We start from the raw sequence: 17,491 nt of genomic DNA on the forward strand, positions 1-17,491 counted from the left end.
GCATGTCAGGTAACCGCATCTGTACATGGAATAACTACCCTCCAGACGCTGCTCGTCAGGGGTCAGTGACCCAGGGAGCAGGCAAGGCAGAGCATTCCACTAGAGTCAGAGCCCCATGGACACCAGATGTCACTCCCGGGCAGCCCTAAGAACGTCATCGGTGAAGAGAGCCCTGTGGGGGTGAATCCAGGCCCCAGGCCCCAGCAACCACTCCCCTCATCCACACTATGTGATTCTCCCTGGTCCTCTCACTCTTTGTCTGGGTGACGCCTGTCTCACAAGGTGGCGGCATGAGGAGTGACAGTGTGAGAGCGCCCTCTCCCCTTCTGGAACCAGTCAGGACCCAGTGAATGTGGCTCCCACCCCTTTTCCATGGAGCTCACCCGAGGCACTGCCGCAAAGAGGTTCCTGGTGCCCCTTCTCCATGGGGGCCCTGGAGCCAGGCCCATTTGAAAGGCATTTGGTGGGGTGGCTGGTTAATAATCCTGTGAGATCACAGTGTTATGTGTAGGGTGATGAACGAAGCACTTTACACAGCTATTATCTCACTGGGTCCTTCTAACGGCCCCAGCCAGGCAGGTGCAGACTGTTCCCTGTTTTACAGGTTGGACATAGGCAGTGGCTTACCCACGGCCCCGCAGGTGAAAATTGCAGTTAGAACCCGGCCAGCCTTCCCCAAGAGCCCACTCTCAGCCACTCACCTGCCCTGCCAGCAGTAAGAGTGACGAATCACCAGGGGAGACAGTGCCTGCTGTGAGGACAGGGACAGAGCCCTCTGCTGCCGCAGTGACTCAGCGGGAGGCAGCCTGATGTCCGGCCCCTCTCACCGATTCACTTTCTAGGGCAGATCTGCCCAGGTCACCACAGTCTCCCACTGTTTTATTTTATCTGTTGAGCTGAACAAACCCGCAGGACAGAAGGTGAGCTTGGCTGGGGCCCTGCCACCGTTCCTGCATCACGGGGGTGAGGAGGGATGGAGGGGAGGCTGGCCCGCCGCAGCCAACACAGGGTGTCGGGACCCCTCTGCACCTCCTCCTCCAGTGACCTTCCCCGCGCCCTGGCAACTCAGTGGCCTTGCTCTTCCTCCTACTCTGCACCCAGGGCTGGATCCCCTCTCTGCGTGAATGTGAACTGAGGAGAGATGGCCATCTCCAGGGGCGACAGAAGGTTCTCTCACCTCATAGGCTGATGAGGGGACCAAGGGGGACAAGCTCTGGGGTGTTCTGGTGCCGACTCACTTACCCCTTCTGGAAGCCATTTTCTCGTGTATACAATGGGAGGAGAAACTACGTGGTGGGAGGAGGAAGTAGACGATAAAATGTGTGGCGAGCTCAGTGCTGGACGAGCCTGCAGCAAGTATGCAGTAAGCACCAGCTGTCACTGTTACTATGAAAATAAGGACCACGCAGCCCACCCGGCCCAAACCCTCCTGATTGTACAGAGAGAGAAACCGGGGCCCAGACAGAGCAAGAGATGGATTCCAGGCCCCAAATTGTGAGCAGGGGTGGATGCATGGCCTGGCCCTTCGAGTCTGCATTCCTGACCCAGGTGGGTCTCAGCCCCACTGGGGATCTTCTGGGCATCCTCAGAGGAGCCGACTTCAAAGGGTAATTATCCAGGAGAGGAAACAGTCCTTGTCTCCGCTCTCAGACCTAGAGCAGTGTCAGTGCCTTGAAGGGGCCTGTGGAACTGGGAGGCGTCCAGGGAGAGAGCTCAGAACTCCAGAGCCCAAGAGGGGCTTTGCAGACATACATTTAGGGGCACAGACACCTGCTGAATGCCAGGCATGACGTCAGTCACTTTAAGTCAGACAAGGCCATGCTCAGATCCCAGCTCTGCTGCTGACTTGCTGTGGCCTTGGCCAAGTCCTTTAACTTTCTGAGTTTCAGTTTTCTCATCTGTAAAATGGGTATATAATGTCCGTCTCATGGGAGGGCTTTGTGGAATAAATGTAATAACTTACATGGGGTGCCTGGCACATAATGGAAACCTACACACTCTAGTTTTCTTCCACCCAGCCTTGACCAGCCTGGTGACCCGGGTGACCCCTGACACCCTGCCTCTGTCTCCTTCTCGGAGAGAACTGGCCTCAGGTCTTCCACGCTCCTCCGCTTCCCAGCAGCTCAGAGTTTGGAACCTTACATTTTCTCTGTCTGCTCCTCAGAGATCAACCAAGGCTCATCCCGAGGACCAGGCAGGGGTGTGGTAGGTGGCAGGGTGGGTGCCACTGTAGGGAAGAGAGAGGGGCTGCTGCTTGAGAAGCAGTCAGAGGAGGGGCACTAAAGGGAGGACCAGAGGCAAAGAGAACGTACCCTCCACTGATTCAAGCCCAGGTGATGATGGTGGTGGTGAAGATCCTGTGGTGGTGAGGATGGTGGTGGTAGTGGTGGGCGTGAGGGGATTAAGGATGGTGTGATGGTAGGGAGAATGTTAATGGTGATGTTGATGACAGTGGTAAGGATGATGAGGAGGAGGGTGGTAGCGATGAAGGTGACGGTGAGAATGAGGAGGAGGAGGAGGTTACTATCATGAAGATAATGGTGAGGATGACTATGTCAAGCAGTTCTATGTACCAGGTGGCATTTTAAGCACTCACACACTTTCATGCATTTATTCTTCTCAACAACTCTAAAAATCGGTATCAGTGGTGTCCCAATTCTGCAGGTGAGAAAACTGGGGCACAGAGGTTAAGTAACTCGCCCAAGGTTGTGCAGTTGTTACGTGACAGTGATTGAGCTCTTCTGGCTCCAGAGTCTCCATGTTCGGCCACGATGCTGTAATAATAATGACCGTAAAATAGTAGACACAAGTAATGAGGTCAGCCAACCATTATTAAATGCTGACAACGTGCCAGGAGCTATTCTAGGCATTTCATACTATCTTATTATTTTTAATCTGGCACACAGTAGGTACCTGGTAAACAAGTTCACGGACAGATCTGCAGAACAGATTTGGCAGCACCTGAAGTGAAGGGTCCTCCGACCACAGGACCAGGAGTGGCCTCGGAGCAACTGGGTTAGAACATAAAAATCCCCCCAACTGGCCGGCTCTTCTCTCTGCACGGCTCACACCGCCAGGGTGGAGTCACAGAGCCCTCTCTCCAGCTTGATATCAGCCGCCACAACCCGTGCGGAGTTCCCCACAGCAGCCCTGAAGTTGGGTTCGTTCTGCTGGTGGGGAAACTGAGGCACAGAACGCCGTCCTAGACCTGGGATTGCTGACCCGCATCCGTGTCCAATAAAAGGAAAAGCCAAACGTCTGACCCCAAATAACTCCAACTCCATCCCAGTTAATCTGGTTGTCTGGTAGTTTCCAGGGCAGTGGACCCATAAGACACAGGGCGCTCAGAAGTGCTCAAACATCCCCATTATGGTCAGTTCTCTCTGCACTGTTGTTAAATTGCTCCTGGAGAACAAGATTGGAGAGACAGTGCTAATTTAATTTGCCAGAATGAATAAAGATAAGACAGTTACAAAGGGTGATGAAGTGCTGGGAACACATAATTCACGTCCCGATACCCAGCTCCTTCCATCACCACTACCTTCCCCACTCTGGAGCTGATTAAGCCAGAACGATTGCAGTTAATTATCTTCCTCTGTCGCCGGGCCAGGCTGTGGGCGTGAGGGGGTTGTAAATGGGCAAAGGATGTTAAAGGGGGAAGGAGGAAGCAGGGGTTTGTGGACCCCTCCGGAGCTCACAGGTCCCCCTTGGGGAAGAGGGGCCACTTAGCGAACATGTCCCTGAGTTAGAAGATCATGAATAACCCTCGGGGCCTGGAGTCCAGAACTCCTGGGAGCTGTCAACGGATGTGCCTGCAGGTGGGTTCATCACTAGCCCGATGACAGGCAGCTGGACCCAGAATGTGGCAGCGGCATCAGTTGCGTTCACGGGACAGCGCGGTCGGTGCACACTGTCACCTCCCGGAGCACAGGAGGCCTCTCATCAGTGCACACGGGGAGGTGGCCCATCCGTGAGGCAATAAGTGCTTTCATGGTACAAGTTGGGGTGCACATTATGTGTGAGGGCACACGGGGGTTCTTGGGGGCTGGCTCAGCGCTGTACACAGGGGTGTGAGGTGGACAGAAGCACCTGTGTTCAGACGGCCCACTGCTAACTAGTTGCGTGACCTTGGCAAAGTTTCTCCCTAAGTCTCAGTGACTTCCCGTGAGGAGTGAGGACAGTAATAGCACCCTCTTCGTAGAGTTCCGGTGAGGACTGAGAGGCCACACCTGGAAAGAGCCCCACTCCGCGCCCAGCCCACGGGAAAGGCTCTGTGGTCACAGCTACCGCCCATGTCATTACCGTGAGGATCCCACGGTTCCTTCCTGTGTGAACATGGGGCGCGTGTTCATCGGTGAACGTGGGCAGGGGGCCGGCTGCGCTGGTTCATGCACCCCGTGGGCAGTGGCATCCACAGCCATAGGGAGAGACCTCTGTCACCTCCAAGGTGCCATTCCACCCTCCTTAGTGGCTCGGACTCTGAGGATGTGGGGCCCGGCCGGGAGGAGGGAAAGCAGGTGGAAAGCCGCCCTCCAGGGCCAGGGCGTTTGGACTTTATGCAAAGCCGGAGACCTACTTTGCTGGAACTGGAAGCAATTTGCAGCCACACAAAAGCGGGCATTGGAGAGGGAGCCAGGGGCCCAGCCGTGAAAGGGGGAGCTGACTGTGGAAGAGCAGTTTCAATGCAACCGGAGCCCGAGCACACCTGCGGGGCACCGGGGCTTTCGTTCAGCAGAATGAAGGATCCGCACGCAGGCACCTTGTCTGCTGGTGGGAGGGGGAAGCACAGACTTGGTGGGCTGGGTTTCAATGTCCTTTTGTATGGAGTCTAAATTGAAGACAGCTGGCATCGGGGCTTGGGCTTGGAAGATCCTGGAATCTGGGTCAGGCAGGGCTGGAATTTTTCTGGGCATGAGTCACGACAAAGATGAAAGGGATTTGGAGCTGGAAGGGCTGTAACAGGCACAGGTTCAAGGAGTGAATGTGGCTGTGAGTGGGAGGGTCTTGGGGAGCAGAACAGGTGGGACCGAGGGGAGAGAGTGTTTCAGAGCAAAAGACTCGAGATAAGGCTGGGAGCATAAAAAGGGCAGGGTGCGGCGCTGGGCACGAGAAACCCCACGGCTTAAAGGAACAGGACCCTGGTCCTTAGCCCCAGGAGCAGGTCCTGGCAACCTCTGATTTACAGCCAGTCAGAAGCACAGGTGACATACAACCTGCACTTTTGACTGGCATCTACAGTGGTAAGGTGAGACAGTCCTGTAGAACAGAGCCCTTAACCTACGGGATCGGACGCCATCTCCGGGTAGGCCGTGTCAGAACTGAGCCGAGTTACAGGACGCCTGGCTGGTGTGGGGCACGGCTTTGTGTGGTGGGGCGGGGGGAGTGGGAGGGAACCACACACGTTGGAATTGGGGTCAGACACATAAGCTGACGGCCAGCCACGAAGTGAGTCAGAGGCCGAGTGGGACCAAATGCCAAGCAGTCCCCTGAGAATACGGGACTGCTGAGAACACAGAACTCTCCCGAGCCCGAGCTACCTCTGTGCCCCCACCCCCGCCCCAGGGCAACACAGCTCTGGAAACACCACAGCAGAGGCCTCACTCTTAAGAGTCTCTGTTGGACGCTCCTACTGGGTGGGTCTTCCCAGGGAGGCCCCTGGTAAAGGCTCTGGCTGCCTGGAAGGGATGTGCCAGCCCCTCCCCGTCAGCACTGAAGCAGTGTCATCTCAGATGGTGACCCTGAACCAAGTGGGCAGTCAGCAGGCAGCCTGAGGCCGAGCAAGCCAGGGACTGGGCAGCAGCACAGGAGGCAGGGCCCAGGGGCTAGGCGTCCCAGGGGGAAGGTGCCAACACCCAGTGGGCGTGTGTCCCACTCTCCTGCAGGACAAGCTCTCGGGTGTGGACTGAGCAGATGGGACTGACTGCTCCAGGCACACTTCTCTGAAGCTCCGGCCAGTTGCCTGGATGCTCTGAGTGGGGAATGGGGCCAATAATACTCACCCAGAACTGCAGCGGAGCATCGTGAGTCCTGAAATTGGAAACACGCCCATCCTAGCACCTGTCAGAGGGAAAAGTCCCTGAGAGATGGGTTCCCTCCCTGCCCGCCCCGCCCCAGCCAGGCCACCCAGCCTGGGGACGTCGGCACCATAGTAATGCTTCTGGGACTGTGTCCTGCGCCACTGCCTTGTATGACCCTGGGCCAGCCCTTCCCTTCTCTGAGCCTCACTATCTTCATCTGCAAAATGGGGATAATAACAGCCCTTCCTTATAAGTCCAGGTAAGGACACAGTGAAGGCCTGACCCAGAAGAGGCACTGGAACAGAGGCAGCAGCCGTCACCCGGAGACGGGGCTCTGCGGGGCCTTTTAGAGGCGAAGCCCTGGACCCGGAGCAGGGCTGTTATTCCTGCACCATCGTTCACCCCAGCGTCCCTTCCAGGAGCCCACGTGGGAGGTTTGTGGCTGCTCCTCTCCTGCCCCCGACACCTTCTCTCTGCCCGTCCAGCTTTGACAGGCCAGGTCTGGCTCTGCGTAGAGAGAGATTTTCTGTTCATATCAAAACCTCATGGAAAACAGTGTCGTCTGCTTGATTAATGACAAGAGCAAAAACGTACCAGCATTCTTCCACCGTGCCTTTATGGGCAGACAGGCGGTCCCCGCGTGTGAACAGCTCCTCGAAAACTGTGCAGGAACACACGCCCCCCCTTTTAAGTCACAATTATGTTAAGAGCAGTTTTCTCAACACTGTTACCATTTTGCCTCTCTTTTTTTATTTTTATGTTTTTAAACCCGTAATTTTATTTTATCTTTTTTAAATTTTTGTTCAGGTACAGTTGTCTTCATTCTGCCCCTCCCACCTCTCATTCATTGCTAGAGACTGAATACTATCTCCTCAAAATTCATATGTTGAAGCTTAACTCCCAAAATGATGGGATTTGGAGATGGGATTTGGGGAGATAACTGGGGTTCAATGAGATCACGAGGGTAGGGCCCCCACGGTGAGGTCAGTGCCTTCACAACAAGGGACACCCGAGAGCTGACGCTCACTCTCTCTCGCTCCCTCTCGTTTACAAAGGGGGTAGGTGTTTGTTTTCCAGCCAGGAGGAGACTACTCCCTAGAACCCAAGCGTGCTGGCTCCCCAGTCTCAGACTTTCAGCCTCCAGAACTGTGAGAAAATGAATTTTTGCTGTTTAAGTCACCCAGGCTGCGGTATCAGCCTGAGTTGACTAAGACATTCATTTTTGTGAATGATCTGTTAAGGGAGCTGAATCTAGCAAATGCATGAACTCCTGGGAAGGCATTGCTCTTTATAAAAGCATTCATTTGCGGCATAAAACACAGCTGCATGCAAGCCCAGGCAAGGCCGACGGGGTGCCCCGTGCAGGCTGAACATTCTGCTGCAGAGTTGTCTGTAATTACTCGCTCACGACCGGCGCCCAGGGCTTCTGTTTCCAGTCATGACCTGCAAGGAAACAGCAGAGGTCCGGCTGGGTCTGGCAGCCCTGCCACGGTCCTGTAAGGCAGCCAGGTAAGGCCCCACCTGGACCCTCTCACCTGTACAGCTCCCTCGATCCCAGACCCCTTCCCTGGCTGACTCCATCCTTGGGGCTGTAGGCCCTAAGTCTGGTCATGTCCCTGGACTCTTTTCCATGGCCTTGGCATTGGATCTCTGAGTGTCATTTTCCCTAAGGGCTTGTTCCTGCTTTTGGGGTCCTTCTCCGTGCGTAACCAGGCAGATGGCCTCACAAGTGAAGTGGGGCTGGGCTTGACACCATCCTCGGGCCTGAACAAGAGGCCTCGCCCAGGCCCCGGGCACTAGAGGGCCCCATTCTGCCCCTCCTCTAGCCATGCCTCTCCTCACAGGATGTGGAGCCTGTGTGAGCAAAGGGATGTGCCCACTGGAGACTAACCCCCAATTTCAACAATGGTTTGGATATCCGGGACCCCACACCTCCCACCCAAATGTCCCAAAGCCCGCTTCCTGAGCCTGGTGGGCCTTCCCTGGGTCTGTCCTCCTGAGGGTGACATACTGTAGGATAAGCACCCCAGTCCTGAGAGGTGCTGGGGGCAGCGGTTCATGGGGGTATAAAAGCAGTCTGAGCAAGTGCCCTGGGGCAGCCACAAGCGTGTGAGGCCTTGGTGCTGTTCGGCAGCCTGGGGAGAGGGAGTGAAGGGGTTGACCCCCACGGGCCCAGTATGGCTCTCTCTACACCTGCACATCTAGGGTGGAACCCCCAGGGGCCTGAGAACGTTAACATCAGACCTGGTCTCCCAGGTTGTCATACAGGTGTATTTGTCAAGGTAGCAAATAGAATATATATTATTGACCAGTTAGCTGGCTTACCACTTTAAATATTTAGGAAAATGGGCCTCCACTAGTGGGGGCCTCCCTCCCTGGGCCCCTCAAATATTAGGGACAGCCTGGATTGCCTACGCTGCGCGGACAATGTGCTTGGCACATCATCAGCAGGGAAGAAGCCCACCTCCAGCAGGTAACACGCTCCAGCTTCTGTTTCCACTGGTGGGAGTGGAGGAGCCGGGGGGCCTCAGCTGATTCCACTGAGGGGCAAGCAGAGTCCTCACTGGGTGCCATGTCCCACTGGGGACCGGCACGGTGCTCACCCACCCATGGGGACCATTTCATCCCGCTGTGTGAGAGGACAGGCTCAGCCCCTGAGGGCGTTCAGTGCTGCTCTGGAGAAAATCGGGGCCCCTGTCAGGAGGTGTGGCTGGGGGAGGTGGCAGGGGCCTCCCAGCTGGGTTTACGGGGCTCTGTCCCCTTCCCACACTATCTCACTTACTCCTCACAACCACCCGGCGAGGGGTTACTCTCATCATCCCCATTTCCAGGTGGAGGCAGCTGGCCTGGGTCACGCTGGGTCAGCACATGCACCCCCATCTTCCGACTGTTGGACCTGGGCCCCCTCCGTTGTCAGCAGGAGGTCAAGAGCAAGTGCCAAGAGCATGGTCAGAGGCTGGGGGTGTGGGAGAGCTGGGAGCATCTGGGAGAGGTCTCTGCCATTCCCGACTCCACCCCTGGGACCTTCAGTGCTCAGCACAGGGTGTGGCACAGAGGGAATTTCCCTTGAGACGTGTGGCTGGTAAAGGGACGACACAGCTATAGGGACAGGGCGGGAGACTCCCCCAGGGTCCCCTCAGCCTGGACCCTCCAGCTTCCTAAGCTTTCTTCAGTCACTGCCTTCCCTACACTGTTCCCTCTGCCTTCCAGCATTCAGAGCCTTCTCTCAATCTCCCAGAATGAATCAGCACCCCCCCCCCCAATTCAGGGCCTTTACCCTTGACCTTATCACTTCCTGGTCCCTTGGCTCTTCCTCACGTTCTCAGGCAGGTCAAGTTCATATTACTGTGTCTCCTTCAGGGCACTCAAGCCCTCTGTCACATGGCACTTGCCCCAGCCTAGATGAATTATGATGTGGGCAGTGATTTGTTCGATGCGTCTCTGCCGGACTGGCTGCGAACTCCATGAGGACAGCCTCCGGGGCCTGGTCACCTGTCTCTCCAGCATCGTAACCCGTGTGCAAGAACCAAGGAGTGGGTGGCTGAGTAGGGAACCAGTGCAGGGGACGGCAGCGGAGCCGGGTCTGCAGCTGCAGCCTGGAGCTTCCCTCAGCACCCCCCCCATCCCTCCCGCCTTCTCTGGTCCCCAGACTCACCCTGGCACTTCTTCCACACCCCTGTCCCCTGAGTGCGCCCCTCACTGGAGCCCTTCTCATTGTGCTTCGTAAGTGGTCTGTGCCTCCACCCGCCTTCCCATCCCGACCAGGGACTCTGGGCTGGGGTTTCTCCAGGGCCCCAGGGCCCACCCCGGGGCAGGACCAGGATGGGGACTTGGAAGGTTTGTTGAATGAATTACACTCAAGAGAAGGAAAGCACCTGGCTGTACTCAGGTGCAAAGTAGCTGGCCCTTCACTCTGCAGACTAGCTGCTGATCACCCCCCAATACACACACACATGCACATGCACACACACCAGCCCTCGGCACAGCTTTGGCTATAGCCTTCAGAGGTCCCATGTGTGATACAGGAAACGACAGGGCACCCTGGAGCTCAGAATCTGGGAGTGAGCCTTTTGGGACCAGAGCGACAGTGAGGCCGGTCCCCGCCTCCCCTGCAAGGAGAAGCAGGCGGGGGTGGCACACCCGAGACTGCTGGCCAGTGGTCCGGCTTCCAACACGGCTGTGGGGTTGGCTGGTGCCTGAGGGGCACTGGTGGGGTGAGGGTGTCAGCGCATCCATTTCCCCCTGAGGCCTGACATCTTAAAATTCATGGGATCGCAGCATCACAGGCTGCAGGGACTCCCCAGGGCACTTCGTGATAACCGGCCGAGGCGGGAACAGGATTTGTCATCCTGTGTGTTTGCCACCGTTTTCACACACGAGAATTTTATCTCTACCCACTCAGCTTCTCCCCTTCCCTCGCCCTCTAAACGAGAATATTATCTTTGCACGATGGTTTCTGATGTGTGTGTGCGCCTGTGCGTGATGCCCAGCCAAGGGAATGTGCCATGGAGAGAAAAACAAAGGAGAAACCAGAAGACCAAGGTGGTCGTTCCACACACAATGAGCCAGGGAGGTGAGGAAGGAAGGACGCAGGGAGAGCCGTGTGGCAAACTTGCCGTCCGGAGAGACTCTGGAGCGGGGCCGAGAGAGGCCCCGCAGTCTCCGATGGGAGGGAGGGGGCCTTGGCAACCTGTTCTGGGGGTAGGAATTGCATCCCCTTTCACTGCCTTCAGGAAATGAACGTAAAGTGGGAATTCCTTTTTCAAGTGACTGTGGTCACTGGACTGTTTCTTTGGATACACACTGAGTGGAGACTCAGCCTCATGGATCCCGTGATAATCGGGTCAGTCCGACATGAAGGATGCAGACATCGGGGCTTCTCGAGGGCCAAGGTGAGCTTGTAGGTGTTGTGCCAGTACCCAGGGCCGAGCCCGTGCAGGGGGAACACTTACTAAATAATTGCTGAACAAATGGAGAAAGAGGAATAAGAGTCTTTTTTTTTGTAATTTATTTTAAGATTTTTTTTTGAGAGAGGGAAAGGAAGGGAGAAAGGAAGCTAGAGAAACGTCAATTGATTGCCTCTTGTAAGTGCCCCAACCAAGGACCCAACCTGCAACCCAAACATGGGCCCTGTCCGGGAATTGAACCGGACACCCCTCAGTTCACAGGCTGGTGCTCAATTCACTGAGCCACACACACCAGGGCAGGAACGCAAGTATTTACTTTCAGGAGTTCATTTTATGGTCAGTTAGCAGAACAAAAGTAATGAATAAAAGACTGTCTGAGGTAGGAGTCACCGAGTTGAAACCTATCAAATGCTTTATTGAAGGTCAGGTACAGTGTGGTCAGCGGGTGTCACTTCTGGCATCACACGGATGAGGAAATAGACTCAAAGAGGGAAGAGACTTGCCCGAGGTCACACAGCCAGGCAGCCAGGAGCTGGGGGCAAACCCCACCTGCCTCGCCCTCCCACCACGCTCTTTCCACGCACTCAGAGCAGGGGAGGGGCAGGCGATGTGTAGCTGTGTAGCATCAGGGCAGGAGTTGGGGAAAGGTCGCAGGGTGAAGGGAGCGGAGGCTTCTGATGGGCACAGCTGATAGGACAGGGGCTGCAGGGCGGGAGGGGCATTCCAGGAGGAAGGAAGAGCTGGGAAGTGGGGAAGCCCAGAGCTTCTCGGGGGAATGGAGAGAAGTGATGTTCGGTAGGATCAGCAAGGGAAAATATGAGAAGGAACCGCCCCCCCAAACGGAATTATCTCCTGGAGGGCGGACCCCCCCCAGTGCGGCTCCCCCTGCTAGGTGAGTGTTCCAGGAAGCCATCTCCGTCAGCATTGGCCGACCGGCTGGCGTGGTTGTGTTCTATGTCGGCAAACTTTTCTTTGAAGACTCCTTCAAGGCATTTGCCCTTTTCGTGGTGGGTGGTTTGCAAGCACACCTGCCCACACTGCGCTGAGTGTTCAGCAGCTTTGACCAAAAGAAAAGCCTGCCCCCCATGCCCCACCCTCCCTATTCACCCTATCTCATCCCAATCAACCTTTGTTTGCTTGTTTACCCAGAGGAAAAAGGTCCTCAATGGGAAAGGTTTTGCCCACGTGGAAGAGGTAAAACAAAAAACGGCAGAAGTACTGAAACGCATCAAAATCAACGAGTTCAAAAACTGTTGTGAGCTATGGAAAAAGTGTCTCAGTAGGTGTATTGCATCAAATGGGGAGAACTTTGCAGATGACAGATGTTTAAACATGTAAGAATAAATACACCATTTTTATAAATAAATTCCAGGGTTGTTTTTTTTTTAGGTCCCCCCTCATATAACAGGACGGGCAGGGTGGGGCTGGACCAGGAGGTCCCTCCAAGGTCACAGCTTCTCGCAGCTCCTCAGCTCACTAGAGTCAAAGGTGTGGGCTCAGTTTGAATACAAATGCGTAGACCCGTTTTTCCAGCCCCTGGACTCTAGCTACTTCCCCTGCTCTGTAAGGAGCTGACTTCCAGCCCGCCCTTAGGGCCCTGGCCTGTCCTCTAGGCCCAGAATCTGCACATCTAAGCTTAACAGGCCCTTCGGACTCCGTCTGCCTGGCCCTGAGCCCCTCACCAGCTTGCCCAGGTCCTGTGCTTTAGACGTAGGGACTGGAATGGGCCCAGGGGATGAGGTGGGGGAGAGGAGGGGGGGGTGAAGCACACAGAAGCCAGGACAGGCCACAGGCAGAGGGAGAAGGGCTGGTGCTGCCTAGAGCTTCCAAAAGTCCTGCTACCACGTGAAGCCTACCATGCAGTTGGGGATCAACATATATTTATTGAATAAATAAATATCATCCATTTATTAAGCACCTACTACGTGCAGGCCCTGTCCTGGGCTCTGGGGATGCAGCACTGAGCAGCACAGATTTCCCACCGTGGGAAGGGGCACAGGCTGTGGGCAGAGCAGGCAGACAGTCCAGCGTGGGGCAGTGGGGGGCTGCCCGGAGGAAGAGGCGCTTCAGCCAGGAGGGTGAGCGGGGCAGGGGTGTGGGGCGGGCCACAGGAGGGGAACAGGCTCCTGCTGGAGCCACCAGCCGTGCAAAGGCAGGAAAGACAAAGGAGGTAACAGGGTCCAGCAGAGTCGTGGTCAATGAGACGTCCAGGAATGGAGCTGCCCTAAGGTTGTGCATGATCAGAGCTATGTTACCCAGCAGGAAGCCAAGGCTCGGAGAGGCCAACGGGCTGTCCAGGTCACCAGGAGCAGGCGGCGGGGTGGCTGGGCGGGAAGCCCACTGCCCCCACCCCCTGGCTGGCCTCCTTGGCCTCGGGACCTTCTCTGCCTCCTGGTCCACCCCAGCCTCTGTCCAGCTGATCATTTCCCTCTTTCCCAGCAATTCCTCTTTCACCTTCCACCTCGGTGGCTGAGACCATTTCTCAATGTCCAGCCAAAGGAATGATACTTATTGGATGTGATGTAAGTAACAAAACACTTGGTATTCCAGCTGGTGGGCCCGGCTCTCCGGGAATAGCGAGGCTGGCTGCAGACACATGATCAATCTCGCTGCCTTCCCAAAATGAGACCTCAGAGGGGCGGACAAAGGGCTTCGGGGCCAGGCGGCCCTGGGCGTGGATCTGCGATTTCCAAGCTGCGGGTCGCTGTGAGAACTGAAGACACTGGGTGCAAGCTGTCACATCTCATGGTGGTTCTGTGCAAAGGAAAAGAAATTAGCACACCTGCCCAAGTTCTCCGGGCTCAGGACAGGCCCTGCCCATCCCCTTAGCCCTGGACCTGCATGTGGAGACAGAAAATAAATGGAGATGCTGGGTAGAAGCTCAGGTTCAAGCTCTTGCCCTGCACCCCTGAGGAGCTGCTCCCCCCTCAGGCCTCACCCCCGTTATCTGTGCAATGGGCTGTTTGTCCTATTGTCCTGGGCTTGGTGGGTTGTAGACACATAAAAGTTTGCCTGGGCTCCTCATAAGACCAGCACCGTGCCCGCCATGCTTCTGTGACTGCTGTCATTCTTGTCATTTCCCTCCCCCAACACCCTGCCCCGTCCCCTCTGTGGGTCTCTCAGAGCCAGGAGCTCACCCTCAGGGAGCTGGTCACTGCTCTCATATCCCTCCCGGTTCTGGACCCTGAGTCTCTTCGATAGGTTCAGTCCACCTTTTCCAGCCCGAGGCTCATTCTTTTCTACTTGTTATGCATTCTGGAGCAGCAGTTACCTTGGACATCATCTGGTCCAATCCCTCCGCTGTCAGATGGGGAAGCTGTCCAGGAGGTCCCTGGGATTCGAGCCGGGGAAGCCCCGTGCTAGGCAGGGCTCTCTGCCCCTCCAGGCAGCCCCCTTTCATATGCCCCCCACTGAGGTCGCCCCTGTGGAGCTCCACACTGAGCTGCACCAGATCAGGAGAGAGCAGGGCGCCGTAGACCGTCTCCACTTCTCCACCTGCAGAGAAGGCACCACAGCCCCGCCTTCAGGTGCGGGGGTGCGGGGGAGATTGCTTGGATGAAATATTATTCAACCATAAAGAAGGAAATCCTGCCCTTTGCAAAAATATGGATGGACCTCGAGGGCATTACACTAAATGAAGTGAGTCAGACACAGAAAGATCAGTGCTGTACGTTCTCTCCTATATGTGGGATCTAAAGTTCAAAAACAAAGTCAAAGGAACAGAGAGTAGAATGGGGGTTCCAGGGGGTGGCGGGGCAGCAATGGGGAGATGTCGGTCAGAGGGCACAAGCGTCCAGCTATCAGATGCGAGGGTCCTGGGGACCCGACACACGGCGTGGTGACCGTACAGGGAGCGGTGCTGTGCCACGTGCTCGAGAGGTGCTCGGAGACTAGATCTGCAATGTTCCTACCACACACACACACACACAGTTGTAGCTGTGTGAGGGGACGGGTGTGAGCCTTGTTGTGGTAATCACTTCACAATATATACATGTGTCAAATTAACACATCGCACGCCTTAAACTTACACGATGTTACAGACAAATCACATCCCAATAAATCTGGGAGGGAAAAGTCAAGAGGCTTCTCATCCAGATGAGAAGCACAGTGGGCGGGGGATGTTCAAGTTCAAGTCCAGGTGAGAGATGTCAATTTGGGGGTCATGAGCGTGTACGTGGCATTTCCATGGGACCGGATGTTCTCCCCTTGGGGAGAATGTCCGTAGAGAGGAGAAGAGGATGGAGGCCGGAGCCCTCCGTTACTGAGAGGCTGGGAAGAAGGGAAGCGTCCTGCCAGGGAGGCAAAGAAGGACCAGACAGAGAGGCCAGAGGGAAAGCAGGAGAGCCACGCCCTGAACACAGGTGTGATGGGGCGGGCACACACCAGATTTTGCCATACGAGGACCCTGTTTATCAGATTCGGAACTAAGTCTGAGATCCCATCTTCCTCGGTCTCTGACTACAGCAGAGATCTGTAAGACCTTGCTCCTTAGAGTCACATGGACCTGAATCCCAACCCCGGCACTGCCCCTTACGAGCCATGTGACCTCAGGCAAGTCAGGTCCCCTTGCAGGCCTCCTGACTGGGAACACGGAGATCATCACCACTTTGCCTCATCTCACAGGCCTCCAAAGCCCCGTCACCCACCCCACGCCAGGCCCAGTGGAGCAGGGCTCCGGGAGGCCTTGCGGGCTGGCACAGCCGGGGCCCACTCCCGGTCCTGCCCACGGCCCCCACCCTCACTGGTGACAGTGCCCATGGTCCAGCAGCCCAGCTCTGCAGCTTCTCAGCCGTTCCATTCCAGGCACTGCTTCCTTTCCGGAGTTGGGTTCTTCTCCGACTGCGGCTTGTTTCAGGCAGAACCTTCTATGGCGAGGGGCAGGGCACAGAGAGTTAAAGCAGGAGGTGTAGTGATTTATTGGCCCACGTAACTGAAAATACAGGGCATGGGATTGGCCTCGGCGTTGACTAGAGGCAGGGGCTCAAGCCGTCCCCGGGGGCCCTGTCTCCTCCCTCCCTCCCCTGAGCTCCGCTTCCCTCCCGTGAACGTCATTCTCAGGCAGGCCTGCTCCTCACCGTGCGAAGCTGGCACCAATGACTCCGGGCTTAGAAGGTCCTTATGGCTTGTGATCCCACTGAAGGGGACCTGTCTCCATCCCAGTGTCCACACATCGGATCACAGGGGCCTGTTAATGAAAGAGAAGGGAAGGGTGTGGACAAACCCAACAGCAGATCTCTAGAGGACTGATGCGCCCTTCGCTTCCTGGGGCCCTGGAAAAATAAGGGTCTGTCTCCCTGATGTGACTGCAGCCCCTGCTCAACCCAGGAAGGTAAGTGTGAGGTCCATGGGGTCAGCAAAGGTGGGCAGGGCTCCAACGAAGGGCTCAGAGGATAGAGTGGAAAATTTTGGAAGACAGGCGTGTGCTCCTGATCTCTCTCCGATTGGAAGCCAGAAGAGAGAGGAAGGCTGAACGGACTGGAGGCCAGGGTCTGACCTCTCGGCCCCAGGGCCCCCAAAAGAGATAACACTCCAGGCATTGTCCTGGGCTCCGGGCCTGGCCAGGCTGCCTCCTGTAGCTGGGAACAGAATGAATAAACAACAGGAAGGAGGGTGCCTAAGAATAACCTAGGATTGGGGAGGAAAGTATTTATCACGTAAGCAAATCACAAGAGAACACAATCGGCAACAACCTCCAGTCAGCTGAATCTGTGTATTTGGCTAATCACATGTCTAGCACTGCTGTGAGCTCCTATTAAGAAACAGGTGGCTGGCACTGGGGGGCCTCCTGGGGTCTCCCCACCCATTGCAGCAGGGTGCACATCCTACCCAGCACACTGAGGACACCATGGCCTCCCATTTGTGGGAGTCTTTCGAGGCGTGCAGGGGGACTCCTGTCTGATACTTCGGTGAGGTGTTAATACACTGGCGTCACCAGGCCCCTGATGATGTCAAAATGTTATGAACTTCCTGGGAGAAGTAATGAGTGGAACTGACTGAAATGAAATACAAGCCTGACTGGAGTGGTGGGCTGCTGAGTGTGAAGCCATGGTGACAGCCTCCCTGTTGACTTCCCACTGGCCAAAGGGGACAGGGCAGTTGAGGGAGAAGGGCATCTGTCAGGCGCTTGTGGGGACCCCAGCCCAATTCAAGAGACAGAGGACCTTCAACTTTGTTCATTCATTCCCTTCCTCATTCCATATACTCGCCCAGCCCCGATTTCAGTGTGAACACCACAGCATGACCCCTGTCCTCAGAGAGTGTGTGGTCCAGGGGCACAGGGGGACCTACATACATAAACAAATGAATATAATTTAAAACTGGGGTGCTTATCGTGAACTGAGAGGATGAAACAGCATGAAGGAAGAAGAAAATGAGGGCTTGACTTGGGGGGTCAAGAAGGGCCTCCCTGAAGGAACAATTGAACTGAGACTAGAAAGAGTAAGAGTCAGTTAGGCAGCAAGGAAGTGGAAGAGCTTTCCTAGTAGAAAAAAAAACCTGCCCATGCAAAGGCCCTGAGGTTGGAAGGAGCTTGGAGCATCCCAGGAACAGAGGCCGCCAGCATGGCTG

The 17,491-nt window shown here is 55.8% G+C and overlaps 1 long non-coding RNA gene across 4 annotated transcripts; it reads right to left on the reverse strand.

The window, feature by feature from the left end:
* Positions 1-12,037: 12,037 nt before the first annotated feature.
* On the reverse strand, positions 12,038-16,503 carry LOC119052350 (uncharacterized). Of its 4 annotated transcripts, none has more exons than XR_008390687.1 (4): positions 16,419-16,503; positions 16,000-16,109; positions 14,196-15,789; positions 12,038-13,678 (listed from the first exon to the last, which is right to left on the reverse strand). It is a non-coding gene; the product is annotated as an uncharacterized LOC119052350 (long non-coding RNA). The 4 variants fall into 4 exon arrangements; XR_008390686.1 differs by lacking the exon at positions 16,419-16,503 and having other exon boundaries at positions 14,196-14,445; positions 15,661-15,789; positions 16,000-16,390; XR_008390685.1 differs by lacking the exon at positions 16,419-16,503 and having other exon boundaries at positions 16,000-16,394.
* Between the last annotated feature and the right edge of the window lie 988 nt (positions 16,504-17,491).

The sequence above is a fragment of the Artibeus jamaicensis genome, unplaced genomic scaffold (genome assembly GCF_021234435.1).
Source record: "Artibeus jamaicensis isolate MK-2021 breed Jamaican fruit bat unplaced genomic scaffold, CSHL_Jam_final scaffold_847, whole genome shotgun sequence".
Taxonomy (NCBI): domain Eukaryota; kingdom Metazoa; phylum Chordata; class Mammalia; order Chiroptera; family Phyllostomidae; genus Artibeus; species Artibeus jamaicensis.